Genomic DNA, 5499 nt, shown 5'->3' on the forward strand with positions numbered 1-5499 from the left:
GCGACTTCGGTGCTATTTGGCGGGGGGGGGGGGGTCATTCTGAGTTGTTTTTTCGCAATGTTTTGTCGTATTTTTTTCCAGTGTTTTAATTTTCAACTCAGTACAAAGCTTTCTCTAGATTGGAATTTTTTTATGGTGAAATTGTGTCCAAAAGAGGTTTCCATGATGACAACCTTTAGTAGAAATCCACTACTCATTATCAGTAAATACACCCTCTGGCTCTTCTCTTATTGATAGCTCATGTTTCTAGTGTCATACATTCTGAATAGCCCACTCCTTTCCCACATCTGTGGGAGTGTCTGAATAAATGTATTATAAATGTGTAAAAAAAAAAAGTAAAAAAAAAAAAGTAAAATGTAAAACCAGTTCAGTGTGTCAGGAAGACAATGGCTCTGCCTTGCAGCAGGGCTGACAGGCCTATACGGCATGATATTCTTGCTCAGATGTATGTTATTCTTAATCAGCATGGGAAAGCTGGTGGAGGTAGAAATCTGAGGACAAGCTCACTGTAATGCATGGACTGACATGAGGAATAGTATCAAACACATGTGCATGGAAATGGAAGGCAGGAGGCCGGGCTCAATCGGAGGCCGATTGTTTCTCTCTACCTCCACCAGCTTCCTGGGAACATAACATAGCCTATTCAGGAGATCTGTAGCAAAGACACTCGTCTGCAGAGCAGCTGTACAGAAGCAGAGCCAATGGGCTTATGCCTAAAGACTGGCTGTGCCTGTCTGGGTCTTCTCCTTGACCGGAGCCGTCTTAAGCAAACAGCAGATAGTTCATTGATAGGGAGGTGTTGTTTACAATGACCCACATGACTCATGCGAGGAGCTTAGCCCGGCTGGCACTCTGGTTTGTTTTCCATAAGTGATTTGCACAGACACCCAGACAGACAAATGCGCGCGTGCATGCGCGCACACGCACACACAGACGCAGGCACACACACACACACACACACACACACACACACACACACACACACACACACACACACACACACATGCAGGCACACACACACGCAGGCGTGCATAGAAACTTACACACACAAACACACACACACCCTGTCAATGCAGTGACTTTGGCAATGAATTGCAAAACACTTTATCTTAAAGATATATTTTATTGAAAAGATGAATAGCAAACATTCACTGTTACCATTCATTCAGACAATGCACACGCGCACACACACACGCACACACACACACACACACACACACACACACACACACACACACACACACACACACAGGTGTGCACAGAAATGTACGTACACGCACACACACACACACACACACACACACACACACACACACACACACACACACACACAACCTGTTAATACAGTGACTTTGGCAATGAATTGTAAAAAACACTTCATCTTGAAGATATACAGGTGCTGGTCATATAATTAGAATATCATCAAAAAGTTGATTTATTTCAGTAATTCCATTCAAAAAGTGAAACTTGTATAATGTATGCATTCATTCCACACAGACTGATATATTTCAAGTGTTTATCGCTTTTAATTTTGATGATTATTACTGACAACTAATGAAAACCCCAAATGTAGTATCTCAGAAAATTAGAATATTGTGAAAAGGTTCAATATTGAAGACCCCTGGTGCCACACTCTAATCAGCTAATTAACTAAAAACACCTGCAAACGCCTTTAAATGGTCCCTCAGTCCAGTGCTGTCGGCTACACAATCATGGGGAAGACTGCTGACATGACAGTTGTCCAAAAGACCACCGTTGACACCTTGCACAAGGAGGGCAAGACACAAAAGGTCATTGCTAAAGAGGCTGGCTGTCCACAGAGCTCTGTGTCCAAGCAAATTAATAGAGAGGCGAAGGGAAGGAAAAGATGTGGTAGAAAACAGTGTACAAGCAATAGGGATAACCGCACCCTGGAGAGGATTGTGAAACAAAGCCGATTCAAAAATGTGGGGGAGATTCACAAAGAGTGGACTACAGCTGGAGTCAGTGCTTCAAGAACCACCTTCTTCTTTTCGTGTCCACAAGAGAGTCAGTTACAAGGCTTGGCTAGATGTGATTCAACCACAGCTGAACACATTGCTGTCCCTTCTCATTGAACTCTGCCAAGTCCGTTGATGTGCAGGGCTGTTCCAGCAGGGGGCATATCAGGAGGTGCTGCATGGTCTGTGGTTCAGTGCCACAGTCGCACACAACGTCCCCGTCATTTAGGTATCCCCATTTGGCGAGAGTGGCTTTTGTACGTCCAACACCAGATCTTATCCTGTTTAGGCATTTCCACACTGCGTAGTTGGTGTCTGCTCCAGGGGGCAGTGCCTCGCTCGCCTTTAGCTCCATTGTTGTTACTGGTGGGAGTTTGTCCAGCCTTTCTTCCCACCGAGTGACTCTTTCACTGCTTGTGCTCAGTGTTCCGAGGGGCGGGAGTCGCGGGACGCTCTTCAGGAAACTTTTCCTTGATTTAAGGCGGCTTTTGGCTGGCCATGGCCAAAGAGAGGATGTCTTTGGTCAGTAGACTGTTGTTGGCGCTCTTTTTTGCTTGCTGCATTTCGTCGTAGCTCTGGTGGGGCTATGCCTGCCAGGATGTACAGACGGTCTGTTGGTGTTGATTTCAGACAGCCTGTGATAAGGCGGCAGCTAGCATTGAGGGCGGGATCCAGCTTCTTGGCATGGGCAGCTCGCTCCCATACTGGGCAGGCATACTCGGCAACTGAGTAGCAGAGAGCTAGTGCGGTTGACTTCAGAGTCTGTGGGTTAGCACCCCAGGTTGTGCCAGTGAGCTTGCGGATGATGTTGTTCCTCGCACTCACTTTACACTTGGTCTTCTCAGTGTGGGTCTTAAAAGAGAGGCATCTGTCCAGGGTTACCCCTAGGTAGACTGGGTGCTCACAGTGTTCAAGGGAGGTTCCTGACCAGCTGACCTTCAGTTGGCGCTTGGCTTCACGGTTTCTCAGGTGGAAGGCACACACCTGTGTCTTAGATGGGTTTGCACGTAGGTGGTTCTCTTCATAGTATGGTGTTAGCTCTGCCAGAGCGTTGGAGAGTCTGTCTTCCACAACTGTGAAATCAGTGGCTTGTGCACCTATGCCAAGATCGTCTGCATAGATGAAGCGGCGGGTGTCTGCGCTTTTTGGTTGGTCGTTGGTGTAGATATTAAAGAGAAGTGGTGCAAGCACACTTCCTTGTGGAAGGCCATTCTTGAGTTTTCGCCACCTGCTTTTCTTTCCTCCTAGCTCAACGAAGAAGTGCCTATTTTCAAACATGCTTTCAATCAGTTCTGTCAGACGGGTGTCTCTTGTGGTCTCCAGGATCTTGCTGAGGAGACGTCTGTGATTGACTGTGTCATAGGCAGCTGAGAGGTCGACAAACACCACACCAGTTACCATCCCTTCCTCGTATCCGTCTTCGATGTACTGGGTGAGGTTGAGTACTTGGCTATTTGTTGACTTGCCAGGGCGGAAACCTGCTTGTTCAGGGATGAGGTGTTCGTCAACAAAGGTACAGATTCTGTTGAGGATCAGACGTTCAAAGAGCTTGTAGGTGTGACTCAAAAGTGAGATTGGTCTGAAGTTCTTAGGAGCGGATGGATCTTTCCCCGGTTTCAACAGTGCTATATTGTGGGCTTTCTTCCAGATGTTAGGGAGCTTGTGTGTTGTTAAGCACTCATTGTAGAGCTGTAGAAGCCACGTCTTTGCCTTGTGACCGAAGTGCTTGATCTGTTCGGTTGCGATGTTATCCAGTCCAATTGCCTTTCCTGGTTTGAGGATAGAGATTCCCCCTTCCAGCTCTTCCATAGTAAGCTGTCTTGTAAAAGCAGGGTCCTCAATGTATTTCTTGCGGTTCAGCTTGGTCTTTTTCCCTCTCTTTCTACTCTTTCCATTTTCAAGCAATTGGTTGGCAACTTGGTTTGCAGTGACTTTTGGGTGCTGAGGAGCTGCTTTAGGATCACCCCGTAGCTTGTGAATAAGTGTCCATGCTTTCTTGCTGTTTTTTGACATGTCTGTGGACTCAATGAGAGCATTCCAGGTCTTGCTTCGCTCTTGGGCAATGCTTTCCATCACCTTCTCGCCTTGGGCAGTTGTTTCATCTGAGAAGGGATCTGCTTCAAACATGCTGACGTAGTTGTCATAGAGTCCTGCACAGTCCTTTGAAAGTCCAGGTATATATTCAACTCTACAGCCTCGTGGGATATGTTTCCGAGCAGTTTTCATATATATATATAAGAACCACCACACACAGACGTGTGCAAGACATGGGTTTCAGCTGTCGCATTCCTTTTGTCAAGCCACTCTTGAACAAGAGACAGCGTCAGAAGCGTCTCGCCTGGGCTAAAGACAAAAAGGACTGGACTGCTGCTGAGTGGTCCAAAGTTATGTTCTCTGATGAAAGTACATTTTGCATTTCCTTTGGAAATCAAGGTCCCAGAGTCTGGAGGAAGAGAGGAGAGGCACAGAATCCACGTTGCTTGAAATCCAGTGTAAAGTTTCCACCGTCAGTGATGGTTTGGGGTGCCATGTCATCTGCTGGTGTTGGTCCACTGTGTTTTCTGAGGTCCAGGGTCAACGCAGCCGTCTACCAGGAAGTTTTAGAGCACTTCATGCTTCCTGCTGCTGACCAACTTTATGGAGATGCAGATTTCATTTTCCAACAGGACTTGGCACCTGCACACAGTGCCAAAGATACCAGTACCTGGTTTAAGGACCATGGTATCCCTGTTCTTAATTGGCCAGCAAACTCGCCTGACCTTAGCCCCATATAAAATCTATGGGGTATTGTGAAGAGGAAGATGCGATGCGCCAGACCCAACAATGCAGAAGAGCTGAAGGCCACTATCAGAGCAACCTGGGCTCTCATAACACCTGAGCAGTGACACAGGCTGATGGACTCCATGCCATGCCACGCCGCATTGCTGCAGTAATTCAGGCATAAGGAGCCCCAACTAAGTATTGAGTGCTGTACATGCTTATACTTTCCATGTTCATACTTTTCAGTTGGCCAACATTTAAAAAAAACCTTGTTTTGTATTGGTCTTAAGTAATATTCAAATTTTCTGAGATACTGAATTTGGGGTTTTCATTAGTTGTCAGTAATAATCATCAAAATTAAAAGCAATAAACACTTGAAATATATCAGTCTGTGTGGAATGAATGTATACATTATACAAGTTTCACTTTTTGAATGGAATTACTGAAATAAATCAACTTTTTGATGATATTCTAATTATATGACCAACACCTGTATATTTTGTTGAAAAGATGAATAGCAAAACATTCACTATCATCATTCATTCATACATCAGACAACAACACACACACACAACTTGAACCCGCCCCACTCCACCGTCCCGTCCACTTGAACGCGATGACGTCCGTCCCCCCGCCCCCCCCCTCCCCTCCCTCACGTCCAGTCGTCTCGTCTCATCTGAAGTGAGAGAAGAGAGAAGAGGGGATAGGACCAGAGGAGGACCATAGAGGACCGCGGCTACTGGCAACACTTCCTCAGGAT

The sequence above is a fragment of the Nansenia antarctica genome (assembly GCF_963989245.1).
Source record: "Nansenia antarctica genome assembly, chromosome: 16".
Classification (NCBI taxonomy): domain Eukaryota; kingdom Metazoa; phylum Chordata; class Actinopteri; order Argentiniformes; family Microstomatidae; genus Nansenia; species Nansenia antarctica.